The 13,924-nt window shown below is 44.3% G+C and overlaps 1 protein-coding gene across 3 annotated transcripts in view; it reads right to left on the reverse strand.

The window, feature by feature from the left end:
- ANO10 (anoctamin 10) overlaps positions 1-13,924 on the reverse strand; it is a 284,606-nt gene that overhangs the window by 268,977 nt on the left and 1,705 nt on the right. The gene's annotated exons all lie outside the window — the stretch shown is intronic.

The following is a 13,924-nucleotide window of genomic DNA, read 5'->3' on the forward strand; positions in this document are numbered from 1 at the left end:
TCTTATTTGAAACAGAGCATAATTTATACAAAAATGTTTCAAACTGAGTTTGAAGAGCTTTTATTCCAAACTGTAAACCCTGTATATAATGGAAACCACTTCAAGCCAGGGGGTATCAAAGCACCCTCAGCACCCCTAGTTCCAGCACCTATGGGGTCCCCCAAGGATCTGTACTGGGACCTGTGTTGTTTAACATTTTCATAAATGATCTGGAAAAGAGGACAAACAGTAAGAGGACAAAGTTTACAGATGATAAAATATTACTCAAGTCCAAATCAGACTGTGAAGAGTTACAAAGGGATCTCACTAAACTGGATGACTGAGCAACAAAAAGGCAGATGAAATTCAGTCAAAAAAGCTAACAAAGTTAGGAACCATTAGGAAAGGGATAGATAATGAGACAGGAAAATATCATAATGTGACTATATAAATGCATGTGATGCCCACACCTTGAATACTGTGTGTAGTTCTGGTCCCCCCCACATCTCAAAAAACTAGGGTGACCAGACAGCAAGTGTGAAAAATCGAGACGTGGTTGGGGGGTAATAGGAGCCGATATAAGAAAAAGACCCAAAAATCGGGACTGTCCCTATAAAATCGGGACATCTGGTCACCCTACAAAAAACATTTCTTAGAATTGGAAGAAGTACAGAGAAGGGCAACAAAGGAGTATGGAACAGCTTCCATACAAGGAGAGATTAAAAAGACTGAGCCTGTTCATTTTAGAAAAGAGATGACTAAGGAGAGGGGAAATACGTTAGAGGTCTATAAAATCATGAACAATGTGGAGAAAATGAATATGTGAAGGGGTAAATAACACTTGCCTAACACAAGAACCAGGCGTCACTCAATGAAATTAATAGGCAGCAGGTTTAAAACAAACAAAAGGAAGTATTTCTTCACACAGTGCACAGTGAACCTGTGGAACTCATTGTCAGGGATACTGTGAAGGCCAACAGTGTAAGTGGGTTCAAAAAAATCTGCCTGCAGCAGATGACTGACACCCTTTTGGAGGAAGAAATAACACAGGCAGGGATTCAGATGGACTGCTGAGCTGCATGTAGAATGGGAGTGGGGAAGCATTGGAGGAAATCCACAAATCCCCTTTGTCTAACAGTAATGTAGCTAAATTTGACCCTTTATTTCTAGTTATTAGTCAACAAATATAGCCATATGCTCAGTACTACATCATAGACAACTGAAGAGCAAGTGAGGGCTGGGGAATCAAACTCACAATTTATATTGGTTACTGAACGTCTCCAGAAAGATCAGTAGCAAACAGTTCATGGAGCACATTTTGATAGGAAAATTTTCCAGTCCAAAAATTTAGACCAGTTTTAATCACTTAAGCACCATAAGCATTTATAAGGCCATACTGTCATTTACAATAAGACTCCTTTACATCACTCTGACAATGTAAAGGAGCCTTAAAACTTTTACACCTGTTTTATACTCATGGGGGAATTCATTAAGAACAATGTGAACAATTCACTAAGCAGGCAGGCTGCTACATTCTGCTCTGCCTGAGGAAACAGAGCTTTCTCCATGCCTACCTCCTTAGAAACGCTCCAAAGCCCTGCCCCTCAAGGCAGGGTGCACTGTGATATCAAGCGAGAGGACCAGAGTCTCTCTCACTCACTTACACGCTCCGCCCCACCCCACCCCTCCGGTGATGATTTACGTCTCCCCTATCTGCTCCAGATGCCCAAACTGACGTGCCCGCCCTGCCTGGGAGGGGCATGTGACCACTCTTGCAGCTTCCTTTTGCTTCCCTGTCAGAATTCATTTTTCTGCAGGGAAGCAAAAAAATCTGCAGCAGACATGAATTCTGTGCGTGTCCAGTGGCACACAATTCCCTCAGGAGTACTGTATGATCATTCTTATGGGGTTTTTTTTATACATATATGGTTACACTGAGAACTTGAGTTTCATGTGAGTGGAATGAATTTTACCCAATATGAATGAGGCCATGAGGTGGTAAGGGCTTGATCCAAAACCAATGGAAAGCCTCCTTCTGACTTCCCTGAGCCTTGGTTTAGGTCCAGATCTTCAAAAGCTTTTAGGCTTCTGTCATAAATATAAAGGGAAATGTAAACACCTTTAAAATCCCTCCTGGCCAGAGGAAAAACCCTTTCACCTGTAAAGGGTTAAGAAGCTAGGATAACCTCGCTGGCACCTGACCAAAATGACCAATGAGGAGACAAGATACTTTCAAAAGCTGTGGGGAGGGAGAAACAAATCCTCTCTCTCTCTGTCTGGGTGATGCTTTTGCGGGGGACGGAACAGGAATGGAGTCTTAGAACTTAGTAAGTAATCTAGCTAGATATGCATTAGATTCTGATTCCTTTAAATGACTGAGAAAATAAGCTGTGCTGAATGGAATGTAGATTCCTGTTTTTGTGTCTTTTTGTAACTTAAGGTTTTGCCTAGAGGGATTCTCTATGTTTTGAACCTAATTACCCTGTAAGGTATTTACCATCCTGATTTTACAGAGGTGATTCTTTTTACTTTTTCTTCTATTAAAATTCTTCTTTTAAGAATCTGATTGCTTTTTCATTGTTCTTAAGATCCAAGGTTTTGGGTCTGTGTTCACCTATGCAAATTGGTGAGGATTTTTATCAAACCTTCCCCAGGAAAGGCGGTGTAAGGGTTGGGAGGATTTTGGGGGGAAAGACTATTCCAAAGGGACTCTTTCCCAGTAATATACCAGTTAGACGTTTGGTGGTGGCGGTGATAAAGTCCAAGGGCAAAAGGTAAAATAGTTTATACCTTGGGGAAGTTTTAACCTAAGCTGGTAAAAGTAAGCTTAGGAGGTTTGCATGCAGGTCCCCACATCTGTACCCTAGAGTTCAGAGTGGGGAAGGAACCTTGACAGCTTCTAACTAAAACCAGTGGTAGTGAGGCACCTAAATACCTTTGGAGAATTTGTGCCTATGCCTGCTCCTGCTCCCACTACCATCAGTGACAAACCTACCATCCACATCAATGGTGTAGTATCGTGCCCTTAGGCCTGGTCTACACTACAGAGTTAGGTCGAATTTAGCCGCTTCAGGTTGATTTAAAAATGACCACATCCACACAACCAACCCTGTTCCGTTGACCGAAAAGGCTCTTAAAATTGACTTCTGTACTCCTCCCTGACGAGGGGAGTAGCGCTAAAATCGACCTTGCTGGGTCAAATTTGGGGCAGTCAAGATGCAAATAGACGGTATTGGCCTCCAGGAGCTATCCCAGACTGCTCCATTGTGACCGCTCTGGACAGCACTTTCCACTCCGATGCACTAGCCAGGTACACAGGAAAAGCCCCAGGAACTTTTGAATTTCATTTCCTGTTTGGTCAGCATGGCGAGCTCAGCAGCACAGGTGACCATGCAATTCCAGAATCGCAAACGAGCTCCAGCATGGACCGAAAGGGAGACACTGGATCTGACTGCTGTATGGGGAGAAGAATCTGTGCAGGCAGAACTCCGATCCAAAAGAAGAAATGCAAATATATTTGCCACAATCTCACAGGGCATGTTGGACAGAGGCTACACCAGGGACACACAGCAGTGCCGCGTGAAAGTTAAGGAGCTCAGGCAAGCCTACCAAAAGACAAAGGAGGCAAATGGTCGCTCCGGGTCAGAGCCCCATACATGCCGCTTCATGTTCATGCTGAACAGCTGCATGCCATTCTAGGGGTGGACCCTACCACTATCCCACCTCTGTCCGTGGACACCTGCAAGGGGAGAGTCTCAAGCCACATGGAGGAGGATTTTGTGGATGAGGAAGAGGAGGAGGATGAAGAGGAGGAGAATGTGCAGCAAGCAAGCGGTGAATCCGTTCTCCCCGGCAGCCAGGACCTTTTCATCACCCTGGATCCAATACCCTCCCAAGGCTGGATCCCTGACCCTGAAGCCAGAGAAGGCACCTCTGGTGAGTGCACATTTGTAACTACAGTAGGGGGTTTAAAAGCAATAGTGTTCATGATCACCTGGTTGAAATAGGGGAATTTTTGTAAGGGAACAGTAAAAGGACCCCATTCATGCTCGGCTGTTTGTGCTTGGCTAAAAGGGATCATCCCAGAGAATAGCCGTGCGGTGCGGTGGGGGTAGGTGTGGGCTGCACATCTACCCGAATACTGCACATCTACCCGAATCCTTTTAAATGTGAAACCCAACCCATTGCTTGCTCTGGGGGGGTGCTGCAATTTGATAACATTCCCACATGTTATGAAGGCGTAAGAAGCCAACCCAATTTTACTCTCCCTTTTTATCTCCCCCTAGGTGCAAATGTTTCTATGCTCCCCCTATCATCTCCGTCCCTGAGGTTATCGCAGATTAGAAGGCGGAAAAAAAACGCACTCGCAATGACATGTTTTCCGAGAATTTCGGTTCATGCAGTCCTCCCACACTGATAGGGCACAGCTTAATGCATGGAGGCATTCAGTGGCAGAGGCCAGGAAATAATTAAGTGAGCGTGAAGAGCGGAGGCAGGACGTGATGCTGAGGCTAACAGGGGAGCAAACAGAAATGATGAAGCATCTGTTGGAGGAGCAAATGGACATGATGAAGTGTTTGTTGGAGTTGCAGGAAAGCCAACAAGAGCACAGACCCCCGCTGCATCCACTGTATAACCGCCTACCCTCCTCCCCATGTTCCATAGTCTCCTCACCCAGACGCCCAAAAATGCAGGGGGGCCCCCCTCTGGGCACCCAGCCACTCCACTCCAAACAACAAAAGGCTGTCATTCAAACAGTTTGATTTTTGTAGTGTGGCTACAACAAACAATGTGGCCTTGTTCTTCCCTCCTCGCCCACCCCACCCAGGCTACCTTGTCCGCTATCTCATTTTTTTTTAATTAGTAAAGAAAGAATGCATGGTTTGAAAACAATAGTGACTTTATTTTGAAGGGGGGAGAGTGGTTGGCTTACAGGGACTTAAAATCAACAAAGGGGGTGGATTTACATCAAGGAGAAACACACACAACTGTCACACCGAAGCCTGGCCAGTCATGAAACTAGTTTTCAAAGCTTCTCTGATGCGCAGCGCGCCTTGCTGTGCTCTTCTAATCACCCTGGTGTCTGGCTGCTCAAAATCGGATGCCAGGCTATTTGCCTCAACTTCCCACCCTGCCATAAACATCTCCCCCTTACTCTCACAGATATTATGGAGCACACAGCAAGCAGCGAGCTTTTAAACATCCAAAGGCACATTCTACCACCATTCTGCATTTGCTCAGCCTATAGTTGAACTGCTCCTTACTACTGTCCAGGGTGCCTGTGTTAGGCTCCATGAGCCATGGGAGCAAGGGGTAGGCTGGGTCCTCAAGGACAACTATTGGCATTTCAACATCCCTAACAGTTATTTTCTGGTCTGGGAAGTAAGTCCCTTCTTGCAGCTGCTCGAACAGCCCGGAGTTTCTAAATATGCAAGCGTCATACACCTTTCCCAGCCATCCCACGCTGATGTCAGTGAAACGTCCCTTGTGATCCACCAGTGCTTGCAGCACCATTGAGAAGTACCCCTTGCGGTTTATGTACTGATTGGCAAGGTGGTCCAGTGCCAAGATGGGGATATGTGTTCTGTCTATCGCTCCACCACAGTTAGGGAAACCCATTGCAGCAAAGCCATCCACTATGACCTGCACATTTCGCAGAGGCACTACCCTTGATAACAGAATGTCAATAATTGCATTGGCTACTTGGATCACAGCAGCCCCTACAGTAGACTTGCACACTCCAAATTGATTCCTGACTGACCGGTAGCAGTCAGGCGTTGCAAGCTTCCACAGGGCTATCGCCACTTACTTCTCAACTGTCAGGGCAGCTGTCATCTTGGTATTCCTGTGCTTCAGGGTGGGGGAAAGCAACTCACAGAGTTCCAGGAAAGGGGCCTTATGCATGCAAAAGTTTGGTAGCCACTGGGAATCATCCTATACCTGAAACACTATGTGGTCCCACCAGTCTGTGCTTGTTTGCCGGGCCCAGAATCGGCGTTCCACTGTATCAACCAGCCTCACTGCCACCATGATGTCCCAATTGCCACAGCCCGTTCTTTCAGGAACGTCTGTGTCCATGTCCTCTTCAAAATCCTTCTCGTGCTGGCGTCTCTTAGCCCGGTTTTGCATATACTCCAGGATAATGCGCGAGGTGTTTACAATGCTCACAACAGCAGCGGTGATGGTGAGCTGAGTGGGCTCCATGCTTGCCGTGGTATGGCGTCTGCAGGAGAGCAGAGTTGCAGCGGAAGCGGTGAATGATGATGGTGAGCAGTCGTACAGCACCCAGGAGGACCAGCACAGATCCCCCGAGCTCATCGCTTGGGAGCAGGAGAGCAGAGTTGCAGTGGAAGCGGTGTATGACAATGGTTAGCAGTCCTACTGCACCGTCTGCTGACAGCAGCACCCAGGACACAACAGTAGTGGTGACGGTGAGCTGAGCTGAGCGGGCTCCATGCTTGCCGTGGTATGACGTCTGCATGGAAAAAAGGACCGAAACAATTGTCTGACGTTGCTTTCATGGAGGTAGGGGTGACTGACGACATGTACCCAAAACCACCCGCGATAATGTTTTTGCCCCATCAGGTATTGGGAGCTTAACCCAGAATTCCAGTGTGCGGCGGAGACTGCAGGAACTGTGGGATAGCTACCCACAGTGCACCGCTCCGTAAGTCGATGCTAGCCACAGTAGTGAGGATGCACTCCGCCGACTTAATGCACTTAGTGTGGACATATGCAATCGACTGTATAAAATCGATTTCTAAAAATCGACTTCTATAAAATCGACCTAATTTCGTAGTGTAGACATATCGTGTGTGAAGAAGTGTGGATTGTGTTAAAATCATAGATTTTAAAGCCAAAAGGGACCACTAAAGCACTGAGTCTGCTTTCATGTAATCATAGGTCACCAACACCACCCAGCACCTGCATATTAAACCCGACAACTGAAATGAGACCAAAGTATTAGAATGCTAAGGAGACTGAACTATTACGTGCCACAGGACATACATGCCACCCAGTTCTATATTTGATTCATTGGATCAAGTTAGTGCACTTGAACGACTTATTCACTGTGTGGAAGAGAGGAGGAGTTAATGAGGACTAGCTGGCTGAGCCCCAACCTTGTTAAGACTGAGTAATGCTTCTGTCCGGAGTGCAGGAACTAGGCGATATCTAATCCCTCTACTGAGATAGTATGTCAACTAATTCTTACTTGTTGAATCTTCAACTGCCCACGTATGTCTAGATATTTGTTTTAGTTATAGAACTTCTTAGGGTTGCTGCCACCTCTTCAGGTGGAGCAGCTTTCCCCATTCACAGCATAATGTAGGCATCCAATCAGAAAGGAAAGATAAGACGTCAGATAAGAGCCCCATAATGTGTATTTTAAACAAATATATACACAATGTTATGCTAGAGGTTGGGCACCTCCATGAGGGTGTGTATTTGATCTATGGGTCATCACAGATCTCAATGAAACTGGTGGACATGATAGCACCTTCCATTCAGGCTAACTGAAGCAGCAGTTAAATTCCCCCTTTTTAAGTGACAGATGAAACAATAGAAGGTACAGTCTTTGTTTAAAATGATTTCTCTTAGCAATCGTACTTTGTCCAGCATGGCTGACTGCCTCTCAGTCAGGACCTTCCACAGAAGCACAGGATGCTGATTCCTTCTTGTCTTTCTAGGAGAAAGTTAATTTGGGGTTCTTTGCCCCTCTCATTTATAGTCCAGTGAACCTTTGAAATGGATTCTTCTGAAGGTTACCCCCCAAAATAAAGTTCATTCAAGTTGTGAGGAAGGAGACATGGAGTATGGTGGTGAAGGCAGTTCCATGCTGGTTTCTTCCCCAATGGTGTTTGCTAAAATGCAAATTGGTTTGTTCCTGTCCCTTCAATGCAAATGAATGGCCTCTTGACATGTGATTGCTAATGGATTCTGATGACACCTGGCTGGAGGCATGGCCTTGTCCTTTGTCTGAGAGAAACCTGTTTACCTGCTCCCCAGACTTATCTGGTAAGCACATTTTAGTTCCACATTTCTTTCATATTTTTATGTTCCCTTGGGTGTTTACTGCACATACATGACACAAGAATATTAATCATCAGTGTGTTATTAGTTTTCCAATGATACCTTTCATGACACATATCAGATACAGTTTATGACATCAATGAACTGGGTACGCTGAACTGGTCAGACCAGCTGAAAGTTACTACCAGATACCAGTGAGCCCCTTGCCCTCTTACATTCGGATGCTGTTAGGGTCACATCCACTCAACAATCCATAAAGATACAAACAAGCAGATAAACAACCAAAACTATAAGTAGGTTTGTAAGGATTAGATTTTTATCAGTAAAAGTCAATCAACATGGATTTCACTGCACCCATGCAAACTGACAAAAATATTTCCATTGAGCATCAAAATTCACAGCTAAGCAAAGTAATAAATGCTTCTTGAGAACTTTAGAGCTTGATTTAAGAATATTTACTTTGTGTATTTTGACATGTGATGTTGAAAATTTGTTAATGGTAATAAAGCTTCAACATTTTGAATCTTAACATCTACTGTCATTAAATAATTAAATAATTGCCTGATTCCCTCCCCCACTGTCTCAACTCCCCCACACCATAATTTCCTGCAACTATGGAAATTTAAAATAAAAATGCCCCAAAATAAACAAATATCAGTCAAAATTATAAAAAATAAAAACTGAATTCTGCCAAGCCTAACTAATAACGTAATCAAGCTATTTCTCCTAGATCTTGGGAGAGACTAACACATGGAAGGCACTCAGACACTATAGCAAGGGGGCTATCTAGAGAGCAATGAAATGGTTAATGTTAACAAAGGCTCCAAACCAGCAAACACTTACACACATGTTAGACTTTAAGCATGAGTCATTCCACTGAAGTTCCTCTGTGTGCATGCAGGGGGCTTATTGAAGTCAATGAGATTACACGTGTTGCAAGATCAGGACCTAAATCATCGTAACTAGGCTTTAGACTTAATTTACCATTTGAATGATGAGGAACAACTCACAGCACACAGAGCTATCATTTCAGGTTGTCTGCAGATGCAGGCAGAGTTCACTATATCCATTTATACTCTGTTCACATATCTTCAGAATTGTAAAGTCTAGATACTTAATTTTTTATTTAAATAAAAGTTTCCATAGCACAAGCAGGTATCCTCAAAAGAAAAGTACTAGTTTGCCATTGTAAGGTACCCCAATTAAAACCTAGACTGAAACTATTCTGTGACCTTGACTACTGCATTTGTTACCAAGTACATACTATACACTTGTGCTGTATAGCTGCTTTCATCCAATAATTTCAGAGTGCTTTATTATAACCTGGTCAGATATTACCTGTTACCAATACCAAGTAAAGTACTGCCCCATACCATATTAGCTGAAAATAGAAGCTAAGACTTCTGAACCCTGCTTCCCACACACTGAATACAAACCGGGTAGAATTAGTGGGGGAAGCAAAAGTGGATGGGAATCTGGGAGGCAGTGACCATGAGTTGGTTGAGTTCAGGATCCTGACACAGGGAAGAAAGGTAAGCAGCACGATACGGACCCTGGACTTCAGGAAAGCAGACTTCGACTCCCTCAGGGAACGGATGGCCAGGATCCCCTGGGGGACTAACTTAAAGGGGAAAGGAGTCCAGGAGAGCTGGCTGTATTTCAAGGAATCCCTGTTGAGGTTACAGGGACAAACCATCCCGATGAGTCGAAAGAATAGTAAATATGGCAGGCGACCAGCTTGGCTTAATGGTGAAATCTTAGCGGATCTTAAACATAAAAAAGAAGCTTACAAGAAGTGGAAGGTTGGACATATGACCAGGGAAGAGTATAAAAATATTGCTCGGGCATGTAGGAATGTTATCAGGAGGGCCAAATCGCACCTGGAGCTGCAGCTAGCCAGAGATGTCAAGAGTAACAAGAAGGGTTTCTTCAGGTATGTTGGCAACAAGAAGAAAGCCAAGGAATGTGTGGGCCCCTTACTGAATGAGGGAGGCAAACTAGTGACAGAGGATGTGGAAAAAGCTAATGAACTCAATGCTTTTTTTGCCTCTGTTTTCACTAACAAGGTCAGCTCCCACACTGCTACGCTGGGCATCACAAAATGGGGAAGAGATGGACAGCCCTCTGTGGAGATAGAGGTGGTTAGGGACTATTTAGAAAAGCTGGACGTGCACAAGTCCATGGGGCCGGACGAGTTGCATCCGAGAGTGCTGAAGGAATTGGCGGCTGTGATTGCAGAGCCATTGGCCATTATCTTTGAAAAGTCGTGGCGAACCGGGGAAGTCCCGGATGACTGGAAAAAGGCTAATGTAGTGCCAATCTTTAAAAAAGGGAAGAAGGAGGATCCTGGGAACTACAGGCCAGTCAGCCTCACTTCAGTCCCTGGAAAAATCATGGAGCAGGTCCTCAAAGAATCAATCCTGAAGCACTTGCATGAGAGGAAAGTGATCAGGAACAGCCAGCATGGATTCACCAAGGGAAGGTCATGCCTGACTAATCTAATCGCCTTCTATGATGAGATTACTGGTTCTGTGGATGAAGGGAAAGCAGTGGATGTATTGTTTCTTGACTTTAGCAAAGCTTTTGACACGGTCTCCCACAGTATTCTTGTCAGCAAGTTAAGGAAGTATGGGCTGGATGAATGCACTACAAGGTGGGTAGAAAGCTGGCTAGATTGTCGGGCTCAACGGGTAGTTATCAATGGCTCCATGTCTAGTTGGCAGCCGGTATCAAGTGGAGTGCCCCAAGAGTCGGTCCTGGGGCCGGTTTTGTTCAATATCTTCATAAATGATCTGGAGGATGGTGTGGATTGCACTCTCAGCAAATTTGCGGATGATACTAAACTGGGAGGAGTGGTAGATACGCTGGAGGGGAGAGATAGGATACAGAAGGACCTAGACAAATTGGAGGATTGGGCCAAAAGAAATCTGATGAGGTTCAATAAGGATAAGTGCAGGGTCCTGCACTTAGGACGGAAGAACCCAATGCACAGCTACAGACTAGGGACCGAATGGCTAGGCAGCAGTTCTGCGGAAAAGGACCTAGGGGTGACAGTGGACGAGAAGCTGGATATGAGTCAGCAGTGTGCCCTTGTTGCCAAGAAGGCCAATGGCATTTTGGGATGTATAAGTAGGGGCATAGCGAGCAGATCGAGGGACGTGATCGTTCCCCTCTATTCGACATTGGTGAGGCCTCATCTGGAGTACTGTGTCCAGTTTTGGGCCCCACACTTCAAGAAGGATGTGGATAAATTGGAGAGAGTCCAGCGAAGGGCAACAAAAATGATTAGGGGTCTGGAACACATGACTTATGAGGAGAGGCTGAGGGAGCTGGGATTGTTTAGCCTGCAGAAGAGAAGAATGAGGGGGGATTTGATAGCTGCTTTCAACTACCTGAAAGGGGGTTCCAAAGAGGATGGCTCTAGACTGTTCTCAATGGTATCAGATGACAGAACGAGGAGTAATGGTCTCAAGCTGCAGTGGGGGAGGTTTAGATTGGATATTAGGAAAAACTTTTTCACTAAGAGGGTGGTGAAACACTGGAATGCGTTACTTAGGGAGGTGGTAGAATCTCCTTCCTTAGAGGTTTTTAAGGTCAGGCTTGACAAAGCCCTGGCTGGGATGATTTAACTGGGAATTGGTCCTGCTTCGAGCAGGGGGTTGGACTAGATGACCTTCTGGGGTCCCTTCCAACCCTTATATTCTATGATTCTATGATTCTATGAATCATGCTGCCTGACTTCAGTTATAATGTTTATATAAGTTTAATAATAATTAGGTTTAACATTAAGACTGTTGTTCTGCTTTTATGGGTGTGTGATGCCTAATATAAGCCTCTCCCTCCCCCTAATTACTCACCTCCACATGAGGGAGGTGAAACTTAATATACATATGTTGGATTAAATGAATGCTTGTGTGGCACTTTGCAAATGCAAAGCACAATATAAATGCTAGTTAACCATTATTATGGTCAGAGTTCAATACTGCTCCAATTACACATGTAATAATTGTCAGGGTTTACTTTAAAAACCAAAACCAGCCCAAAAATCTAATTCAAAGCTGCTAGGTTGCTGTTGCCTCTCTGGCCTCTAGTAAACATGCTGGAGAATGCTTTTTCTTGTGAGGGAATCAATTCCTCAGTCTGGTGCTGCTGCCTCCCCTGGAATCACCTTTGGGCTATGTGTGTGCAAGGGGGCTCATTAGCTTTTCACAGATATTTCCTGTTCCATAAGCTTTTGCCTCTTTGTTATTTGAGTAATATAACTAATAGCCAAGTGAAAATATTATATACATATATGTATGCATATTGATGGGGTACATCCACCACAGTTTAATGGTAATTCTAGACCCCCTGTTGGTGCTGATCATATTCAAACAGTAACCCAGCTGGGTTTTTACCATCTGTGTCTGGCTAGGATGCCATAACCCTTCTTTTTAGATATAATTTTCACTGTGTTACTCATGCCTTTGCTGTCTCAAAATTAGACTGTTGCTACTGCTGCAACATGTTCTACATGTGGCTACATCTGAAAACCATTTGGAAACAAGCTGGTGCTAAAAGCAGCAGCTTTCTTACTGAGCTGAGCATATGGGTAAACACTTAAGGGTTTATGCTCTGACCTATAAATCCCTAAATGGCTTGTGACCTATCCTCCTGAGATATTCCCTCACTCTTGTGGTATACCACCACAGCTGTGATAAGCAGAGGTATTTGAGCTGGATCCCACTCATTATAATAGAGGTTGGTGCTTACAGGGTGTTTTCTGTGGGTATATCTACACTGCAGGCTGAACTCTGTGCTTTTGTGTGTGTGGCTTTTTTAGCCCCAAATCCCTATCATCCATGCACAAAATCCTTAAACAGATGCTTATATAAGTGTCGATTCTGTGTTTGCATGCATGACTGGAAGTATGGGTTAAGGTATGTCTCACTTTAAGGCATGCTCCTACCTGACCTTTTTGCAATAAAGATGCAACTTAAGTATGTGTAGTTGAGTTTTGTTTAGATTGTCCTAGCTAGACCTCCAATGCCATCCCACAATTCCTGGGGCCTTTATGTTGCAATCCTTCTACCTGCTCACTTCCTACTCATCTTCTAAGTACTAGAAACTGGTGGCTGGTTTATAGGCACCCGGTCAGCATTTAACCCTTCATTCCATGCAGCCTGCTCCATTTTCTGCACTGCACTCTTGGTCCTCCATATTGGTCAAAAGTAGCCCAGATTTGGAGACCATCTAGGCATGCTGCCTGCAAAAGACATCTGTTTGGTAGGGTTTATGGAGAGGGCTGAGAGTATGCTTCCCAGAAAGATGAAGGTGGTGGAAGGGAGCATTCCTACAGGTGGCTGGTTGGCATAATTTCAGTTTAAATTATTTTAATGCTGCTAGTTCTAATCAGTTATGTTAGGCTGCCTAGAGCCTTATAATAGACATATTTTTATTATTTAAATCTAAATAAATATGCATATTTTATATTTGCACATCTGTGGTGCATGTGAGTGTGTGTCATATTTATACACACACATTGTGTAGTGTGTATGTAGGCATAACTATTGCCACAGCATTTTGTGCAACCAATCCTTTTAAATACTTTTTCCTGAATATCATTTTAGACATTTCCCCCCTAATTTAATGAGGCACTAATCCTCATCCATTTTCTTCTAATGGTCCTAAATGGAAGCAGAAGAATAGGGATGGTGGTTCTTAACAAAACCAAACCAGAAAAATGCTATAACATCCACAGGGTTGGCAGAAGATTTAGTAGTACTCCTCAATGAGATTTCCTTTGCCTGTTTCTGTATTAGAGGTTGTTAGATTATCAAAAATTAATCTGCTAGCATAGAACCAGTTATTGCTAAAGCAGTGGTTTTCAAATAGGGGCACACATACTCCCGGGGGATATGCAGAGGTCTTCCAG

Source organism: Caretta caretta, chromosome 2 (assembly GCF_965140235.1).
Source record: "Caretta caretta isolate rCarCar2 chromosome 2, rCarCar1.hap1, whole genome shotgun sequence".
NCBI lineage: Eukaryota > Metazoa > Chordata > Testudines > Cheloniidae > Caretta > Caretta caretta.